The 9,958-nt window shown below is 44.6% G+C and overlaps 1 non-coding gene across 1 annotated transcript; it reads left to right on the top strand.

Moving 5' to 3' along the window:
* Positions 1-9,090: 9,090 nt before the first annotated feature.
* On the top strand, positions 9,091-9,163 carry trnak-uuu. The gene has a single exon. It is a non-coding gene; the product is annotated as a tRNA-Lys (tRNA).
* Positions 9,164-9,958: the final 795 nt, after the last annotated feature.

Here is a 9,958-nt window from a genome sequence, read left to right as displayed (position 1 = left end):
AACAAGAAGGCCCATTGCCTTCCACCACAGTGAAGAATGCTGTGGTGGATGTTCGTGTTGGATTTTATTGTGTATTGTGTGTTCTTTTTTCAACGGTATTGCTGCATGCCAAATTCATTTCACTGAACCTTGGTTGGTGCAAGTGACAAATAAATTTGACTTTGAACTTTGACTTTGACTTTACCGCTGCACCACTGTGCTACTACCCCTGTGATAACGTCCTCTGTTAAGATTTAACCAATTAGGGGCGGCACAGCTGGTAGAGCTGCTGTTTCACAGCACCAGAGACATTGTTTCGATCCTGGCCTCAGGTGCTGTCTTTGTGGAGTTTGCACGTTCTCCCTGTGACTGTGTGTTTTTTTTCCGGGTGCTCCGGTTTCCTCCCACATCCTAAAGTCATGCGGGGTTTGTAGGTTAATAGGCCCTCTCTAATTTGCTCCAAGTGTGCAATGGGATAACTAGTGTGAACGGGTGATTAATGGTCGGCGTGGAGTTAGTGGACTAGCGGATCTGTTTCCATGCTGTAAACCTCTAAAAACTGAACAAAAAACTAAAACTATAATACTCCAGTGATCACCAGGAGGCTATTCATCGAATTCCCACCTTGAAGCAGGTCATCTTCCTCACCATGGAGGTGTTAATGGGCTTTCTTTATGATTGCATTAATATGCTGGGTCCAGGACAGATCTTCAGAGATGTGCATACCAAGGAATTTGGAATTTCATTCTTGGGCAACTGATGTCTCTTAATTCTGTCATCTTTATAAAGTGTGCATTAACTCAAAAGCATTCCGAGAAGTTCTGAGGTTGCAAATTGTGCTGCTTAAAAAAAAGAATCTTTCTTTTCTAATGGACCGTGACGGGCATTGACCAAGTCACAAGACCAGATCACTGAGACAAGAATTTCACAGCTCCAGTCCTGGCGGTGAGATTGATTGATACTCAGCAACAACAGATGATATTTTGTTAATATTTGGTGGGGGGCATATCCAAGAGACAGGATTGTTTTTTGCATTTACGCTCGGGTGAACACTCTCTGTCTGCCTTCATGGATTTGAAATGTCAGCCGTGAAAATGTCAGCATTATTCACTGGTGAAGATTGTGAAATATTTATCAATTTTCTTTTGTTTTTGGAAGTACAGACTGGGAAAATTGGCTCCTGTATCGATCCAGGCTCAAAGAAAAATACAGGTATTAACCATGCCAGTGGTTACAAGTTATCGTGATGTTCTCTTAGACAAGGAGCTGCACGATGCAACACTTGTCTAATTGGTAAAATAGCATTGAGAATGCTGGGCTCCTTCAAAGGGCCAGCACAGATATGAGGGGCTGAATGGCATCGCTTTTGCTGTCGGATTCCATAGATGAGTTAAACAAAGATTTAAAGGAGCACTCATAACTAAATGTTAACTTTGGACATGTCCAATACAACACATTTTCATTTGGGATATCATCAGTATTGGGCACCTTCCTTTCCTAGTGCCAGCTCTGATTTGTCCTGTACCTTTTCACACCTCTAGTTCCCCTCACCCCTGACTCTCATGTCAGGGGATGCGTACAGATCAGTAAAGAATTACTATATATAAACACATTCCCAGATTAAGTAAAAGTGTATATACAAATAGCCCACTGAGACCGTATGCAAGAGTCGCTAGATTTTGGTGCCATTTTCCAAGTCCAAGCTGCAGCTAGCCATAAAGATCCATTGTATTGGCTGTGGGACCTCCAGCCATCGCCTCGATCCAGATCACCCAGCGAACCGTCGTCCCTCTCCTCGATTGGCCAATTAGCCATTTCCCCCCTGCTGTCACCACGTGGTTCAATTTTGATTCTTTCTCGACCCCTTCTCATGAGTTAGGTTAGCCCCAAACATCCATTACAAGGAATGGTAATGGATGCCTGCAGTGCTTCCATTCCAAGCCCACAGCCTCCAACAGCGGTCTTTTTTTAGTTTTGTTTAGAGATACAGCGTGGAAACAGGCCCTTCAGCCCACCAAGTTCGCACCAACCAGTGATCACCCATACACTAGTTCTATCCCACACGCTGGGGATAATTTACAGAAGCCAATTAGGCTGCAAATCTGCACGTTTTTTAGTACAGGAGAAAACCGGAGGACCCAGAGAAAACCCACAGGGCCGCAGAGGAAACGTGCAAACTCCGTGCAAACAGCACCCATAGTTAGGATCGATCCCGGGCCTCTGGCGCTGCGAGGCAGCAACTCTACTGCTGCATCATTATGCCATCACAACTACTAGCCTCCACACTGGGAAACTACACTATATCCCACATCTTGTTAGGTGTCGCTGTGCTGAAACGTTGTATCTGTTTCTCTTTCCACATATCGACGTGCTGGATGCTTTCAACATTTTCTGTTTTTTATTTAATATTTCCCGCATTTTGGAACAGCCAACCTATTTGCAGCAGCATTAAATAATCCCGAGTGTCTTCCCACAAGACAACAATTTTCTGCAGCATAAATCAAAATGTGGTGAACAATCTGAAGTTTATTTTCTCATGAAAAGAGTTGGTGACCCAATTGTGGTGTTAAAAACAATGGAACCACAAAGCCTTACAGCATGGAAACAAGTCCTTTAGCCATGCCCACCAATACTAGCATACTGGGCTAGTCTCATTTGCCCAATAAGCTTCTTATCTATCCACATATCTGTCCAAGTGCCTTTCAAAAGTCATAATTGTATCTTCCTCTCTAGTTTCTTCTTGCAGCACGTTCCGGATATGGACCACCATTTGAGTGCAAAAGGGCCCCTGAGGTCTCTTTTAAATCTCTCACTTTAAGCTAATGCCCTCTGGTGTTAGAAACCTTAACCATGCCCATCATAATCTTGTATACCTCAATAATGTCATTCCCCAGACTTCTACCCTCCAAAGTAAAAAGGCCCAGCATATCCAAATTCTCCCTATAGTTCACCTATGCTTAGTCTGCCCTGGCCTACATGATCTCCTGGTTACCAAACATTTTAACTCCCTTTCCCATTCCCACACTGACCTTTCCATCTTGGGCCTCCTCCACTGTCATATTCAGCTTGGGCAACTTACACCCCAGTAGTATGATAATTGATTTATCTCTATATAAGTAACCTTTCCATTCCCTCTCTCCAACCCATCCCCACTCTGATCATCCTACTAGTTTCACTGTAGTCCTGCTTAGTTTCACTGTTTGTACCCCCATCATTATCTCCTCTTCCACAGCCACAGCCAACAATAGACCATTGTGTGCTCCACCTTTCCTTGATCATCGTAGCTAGCCTTGATTTGTTCTTTTCAAACCTTTCATTCTTTTGTTCTATGCACCTTTTCCTAGTTTCCCTCTCCTCTGACTCAGTCTGAAGAACGGTCTTGATCCGAAACATCATGATGCTGCCTGACACGTTGAGTTACTCAAGCATTTTTGTATTTCTCTCCCTATAACACAAGCCCACAAACCCAGGCAACATCCTGCTCAATCTCTCCTGCATCCTTTCCAACTAATTAACATCCATCCTGTAGCTGGGTAACCAGAACAGCACACAGTGACTAGTGGTGTGCCTCAGGGTTCAATAGAAAATAGACAACAGACAATAGATAACAGGTGCAGGAGTAGGCCATTCAGCCTTTCGAGCCAGCACCGCCATTCACTGTGAACATGGCTGATCATCCACAATCAGTAATCCGTGCCTGCCTTCTCCCCATATCCCTTGACTCCACTATCTTTAAGAGCTCTATCTAACTCTTTCTTGAAAGCATCTCTTGAATTGCTAGCCTTGAGGCAGAGAATTTCACAGACTCACAACTCTCTGGATGAAAATGTTTTTCCTCATTTTCGTTCTAAATGGCCTGATGTGGCGCCTGGTTCTGGATTCCCCCAACATCGGGAACTCTCCCCTCACCCTCTTCCCCCTCCCCCCTCCCCTCTCCCCTCTTCCCTCTCCTCCCTCTTCCTCTCCCCAAAGCCCGAGCAACTCAATGGGACAGCAAATGTTTACTGGTGCCCTCCCCTAATTCTCTATTTACTGGTGCCCTCTCCTAATTACTCATTTACTGGTGCCCTCCCCTAATTGCCCATTTACTGGTGCCCTCCCCTAATTGCCCATTTACTGGTGCCCTCCCCTAATTACCCATTTACTGGTGCCCTCCCCTAATTACCCATTTACTGGTGCACTCCCCTAATTACCCATTTACTGGTGCCCTCCCCTAATTGCCCATTTACTGGTGCCCTCCCCTAATTGCCCATTTACTGGTGCCCTCAATTCCATATGCTTTACAAGGGATTGGGACATTGCCATTACTCGTGGCCTTGAGCCATAGGGAGAGGTTTAGATTTAGCTATTTAGAGTAATGGAATCAAGGGATCTTTCACACCGGGTTTGATCCTGACTATTGGTTCTGTCTGTACGGATGAAAATGCAAGAGTGGCAAATAGAATTATTATTTGCTTAGGTAATTTGCATAATACCCTGGACTGATTCATTGCTGAGAAGGTAGTTAAACTGATGGAACTATACAACACAGGAGCATGCTCTTTTGTCCATTACTTCAGCCTTTTGTGTCTATCTTCGGTGTAAACCAGCATCTGCAGTTCCTTCCTACACACAACCGTCAAGTACTCATCTACAATAGTCCCATCACTTGGTCTGCAGTGCAATGCTATAGTGTAGATGATTGTATTTATTAAGCCAGAAAAAAAACTACAAAGGAAAATATAACAGCATCTCTGAGTGAGGAGAATCTTCACTAATCACTATCTTGCCTTAAGCAGACTACAGTTTAATTAATCTATTACTCTGCTGTTTATCTCGCTTGTACAGCATTAATGAAAATGCAAGAGGGGCAAATAGAATTATTATTTGCGTAGGTAATTTGCATAATAATTTAATTACTGGCTATTATAGCGTCAGGATTAAAGTTGTATTCCTTTGCTTTGTTTGTTGTTTATTGTAGAGGCCGGAGGAAATAGAAATGATGAAACCTTGAAGTGTTGCGACTTGATGATAAGAAATTTAAATATCTTTACAGTGCAGAGCAGGGGTGAGGTGGAGGGGTGGAGAGAACGGCAAACGTAAGCTATTAATTCATAGAGACACGCGAGTTAGTCACAAAATACTGGAGCAACTCAGCAGGTCAGGCAGCATCTCTGGAGAAAAGGAATAGTTGACGTTTCGGGTCGAGACCCTTCTTCAGACTGAGAGTCGGGAGAGAGGGAAACTAGAGGTATGAAAAGGTACAGAACAAACCAGAGCTGGCACCGATGGTCAAGAAGCCCACAATGGTCCATTGTTTGCCATGGAAGAGGTGATAATGAAGGGATACGGACAGTGAAACTCGCAGGATGACTCGGGTGGGGGAGGGACGGAGAGAGAAGGAATGCAAGGGTTACTTGAAATTAGAGTTCATGGTATAAGGAGAAGAGTGGACTGAATGGCTCCCCAAGGACAGTACGGTGGCGCAGCGGTAGAGTTGCTGCCTCAGTTGGAAGAATCAATATTAAAGGGGCTGTCCCACTGTACGAGGTAATTCAAGAGTTCTCCCAAGTTTCCCCTGATTTGAACTTGGAGAATTACGGTAATAACCGCTCGTAGGTACTCGGGGCTCTCGTGGACATTTTTCAACGTTGAAAAATCTTCGCAAGCTTACCGCATTTCCCAAGTACCTGCCGTTAGCGTTACGAGCCGCTAAGAGACGTCCCGAGCTCCGACGTACCCGCTACGCATATTCTACGTACTTACCACGAGTTTGATTTTTCTTTAAACTTGGGAGAGCACTTGAATTACCTCGTACAGTGAGACAGGCCCTTAAGTCTGACAGAATACAGAAATTCCACGTGCCAGAGTGGAATTTCTGAACTACTAACCCTGCATTATTGGCTTGAATATATAGGTTATGTATCCTGTAATATAATCACTAGGCTATCAGAACACAAATGGCTTTACTTTGGACTTTAGACATTAGAGATATAACGTGGAAATACGTCCTTTGGGAAAACTGAGTTTCCGACCAGCGATCACCCCATACACTCGCACTATTCTACACACTAGGGACAATTTACAATTTTTACCGAAAATTAATTCACAAATCTGTGGAGTGTGGGAGGAAACCAGTAAACCCGGAGAAATTCCACGTTGACACAGTAAGAACATACAAACTCCGTACAGAAAGCACCCATAGTCAGGATCAAACCTGGGTCTCTGTCACTGTAAGGCACCAACTCTACTGCTGCGCCACGGTGCTGCCCAACATAAAGTATACAAATCTCTAAAATAGCTGACATAGAATAATAGAAGCGTATAAACAATAAACCAAGCTCTGGGCTTCATTCTTAAAGCAGAACATTATATTGCATCAAATTTCAGTAATAGAGTAATAGATACACAGAAACAGGCCCTTTGGCCCAATTCATCCTTGCGAACCAGCATGGGCGGAAATCCCAGGGGGGACACGTTCCCCACCCCCCCATGTTTTATAATCCTGACTTTATCAGACGCTTTCTAGGGGCTGAATTGGCCCGTTCGTGGGGCCTTTCAGCGCCCGGCGCGGCTCAAAATCAAACTGATGCATCGAGGCGATCGAGGCTCCCATTGTTGAAGCCCCTGCCAGCCGATGAAAAGCCCCGCGAACGGGCCGATTCAAGCCCCATAATTTGGGGCGGATGAAGCTGCTGTTGCTGGAGTTCGGTCACCAACCAGGTCAGCTCCCGATGTTACCGTCCACAGGGCCCACAGCCATAGCCTCATGTGTGTGCGCATGCGCGTCTGCCAGAAATTGTGTCCCCCCCCCATGTTTTGATAGCGATTTGCGTGCCTGCCAACCAGTTGCATGCCCCATTTACGCTAGCCATTTAGCCCATTTCCCTCTAAACCTGTCCTCTCCATGTACCCGTCCAAATGTCTTTTAGATGTTGTTATGGAATCTGCCTCAACTAGCTACTCTGGCAGCTCGTTCCACACACCCAAAACCCTCTGTGTGCAAGATTTGCCTCTCACCTTTCTTTAAAATCTTTCCCGTATCCCCTTAAACTTTTTTTTTCTCTCAAGCACATTGATCAGAGCAGTTAAACAAACAATTGCTTCACTGCACACTGTGCTGGTCACATATTACAGTCAGGATATAACTGTAGAGAGGAAGGTGCAAAAATGATTCACAAGAATGATAGCAGAATGGAAAAAATCTTATGATTACCAGGTTGGAGATCTTTATCTCTGGGCTGATGTGATATGTTAAAAAAAATGTTTGTGCCATGTATAATTAGGAATTTATTGATTATAAAACTGTGAAACATTGCCTGTCATTGCCAAAAGTCTACGGAGACTTTCCACCAGTAAAGTATTCGATTTCATTAAAAACAAAGTTATTTTCTTCAAGAGTAAAGGTTGAGCTTTGACCTTGACAGAAGTCTTTAGATCAATAAAATCATTTGAAAGGTTATTTAGACCCAAGATTTGAGGTGTCAGAGCTTATGGTGAGAAGGCAGGAGAATGGGGTTGAGATGGAAAGATTGATCAGCCATGATTGAATCATGGTGGAGTAGGCATGACGGGCCGAATGGCCTAATTCTGTTCATATAACTTATGAAGATAAGAACTAGAGGTCACCACTGGGGCAGTGCAGTTGCGCTGCGGTAGAGTTGTTGCCTTGCAGCACCAGAGTCCTGGGTTCGATCCTGACTAAGGGTGTTTGTCTGTACTGAGTTTATATGTTCTCCCCGTGAGCTGCATGGGTTTTCTCCGGATGCTCCGGTTTCCTCCCACACTCCAAAAGATGTACAGGTTTGTAGGGTCATTGGCTTGGTATAATTGTAAATTGTCCATAGTGTGTGTAGGATAGTGTAAGTGTGCGGGGATCGCTGGTCAGCATGGACTCGATGGGCTGAAGGGCCTATTTACGCGCTGTAACTCTAAAAATCAAACTAAAACTAAAACTGGTAAATCCATGAAGAAATTTAGGAAACAAATGAATCATTAATTTAAGAGGCATACCTTTTAGGTCATAGAGTCATATAGCATGGAAACATGCCCTCAGCCCAACTTGTCCATACCGACCAAGATGCCCCATCTACATTTGTCCCACCTGCCTGTGTTTGACCCATATCTCTCTAAACCATTTCTGCCCATTTACCTGTCCAAATGTAATTTAAAATTTGTTATGGCTCAAATACCTCCTCTGGCAGCTCGTTCAATATACAACCACCTCTGTGTGAAAAAAAATGCCCGTTAGGTTTCTATTAAATCTTTCCCTTCTCACCTTAAACCTATATTTTTAGAACAATTGGGATGATTAGCACAGTTACATGAGGTGAACAGGGACCATAGTGCCAAATAGCCTGGTTCTGCACTGTATATTTGATAGGTTAGTTTAGAGATACAACATGGAAATAGGCCATTCGGCCCACCATGTCAATGCCAACCTTCAATCACCATTCATTACTGTGACCCCTGTCTATGCCTCTCATAATTTTATAAACTTCTATCAGGTCTCCCTGCTACATCTGACATTCCAGTGGAATCTTTGGCTAGCACTTTCCTGTTTCTCTTCAACATCGCACCATGCTGTCTGGGAGAGATGAGATTTCAGTTTGCCATTTAATTATTTAAAATGCCTTTTAAATGGGCGGCACAGTGGTGTAATGGTAAAGCTGCTGTCTTACAGTGCCCGAGACCAGGGTTCCATCCTGACTACGGGTGCTGTCTGTACGTAGTTTTTACGTTCTCCTTGTGACCGCGTGGGTTTTCTCCGGGTGCTCCGGTTTCCTTCCACACTCCAAACATGTACAGATTTGTAGGTAAATTGACTTCTGTAAATTATAAATTGTGCAGGATAATGCTAATACACGTGGTAATCGCTGGTCGGAGCGGACTCTGTAGCCCGAAGGGCCGGTTTCCTCACTGTATCTCTAAAGTATAATGTCTAATTGCAAGTTCTTGCTTAAGGTGTTGTCTCAAGCCTGGGTAGCTCAATTGGTAGAGCAGCAGACTTTTAATCTGGCACGTGGTAATCGCTGGTCGGAGCGGACTCTGTAGCCCGAAGGGCCGGTTTCCTCACTGTATCTCTAAAGTATAATGTCTAATTGCAAGTTCTTGCTTAAGGTGTTGTCTCAAGCCTGGGTAGCTCAATTGGTAGAGCAGCAGACTTTTAATCTGAGGGTCCAGGGTTCAAGTCCCTGTTCAGGTGCTGCTTTTAACTCACATGATTTCTGCTTGCACGTAACATGGCTGATCTTGACCAAACTCTTCTGAAGATTGTTGAGGCAGCATAGTGTTGCAGTGGTAGAGTCACTCCCTCACAGCATCAGAGACTTCCATCCTGACTACTGGTGCTGTCTGTCTGGAGTTTGTACGTTCTTCCTGTGACCACATGGACCTGGGGTTTTTTTTCCGGGTGCTCTGGTTTCTGCTCTGGTTCCTCCCACATTCCAAAGACGTACAGGTTTGTAGGTTAATTGATTTCTGTAACTCATCCCTAGTGCAAGCTAGAATTAGTGAACGGGTGGGCCGAAGGGCCTGTTTCCATACTATATCTCTAAAACAAAATTTCTCTGCCTTATACCCACATTGAATCCGTGTGAAGCTTTGCCTTAATATTTAGGTTGATAACAGAGAGCGGGCACCCAGAGATGACATGGTTGGCTCTCTGTTGTTCTGCTCTGCATTCACATGGCGGAGTCCCCATCTCCACATGCTGGCATTGAAACGCCCAACTCCAGTACCAAGTCTGTTGAGCTTCACCCATGCTCCTCAGGGGAGGTCAGACTCTGGACAGCTTTTATCTGGTGAAGAGATGTAGCTGTGTAATGGAGATGAGGTTGCCTTCCACTCCTGTGACCACTTGGTGGCCATCCAGTGTGCTTTTGTCTCAGTTGGCTGGATTGATGCTAGGAGTTGTTTTCCATGTGGAGCAAAGGGGTGACGGGACTTCAGTCAGGGTGGCCTCTGCTCTCTGCTGATAGCCTGTTGGAGGAGATGATCT

The sequence above is a fragment of the Amblyraja radiata genome, chromosome 3 (genome assembly GCF_010909765.2).
Source record: "Amblyraja radiata isolate CabotCenter1 chromosome 3, sAmbRad1.1.pri, whole genome shotgun sequence".
Taxonomy (NCBI): domain Eukaryota; kingdom Metazoa; phylum Chordata; class Chondrichthyes; order Rajiformes; family Rajidae; genus Amblyraja; species Amblyraja radiata.
Note: the sequence above shows the minus strand (reverse complement) of the source record. Positions and strands in the feature narration are given on the sequence as shown.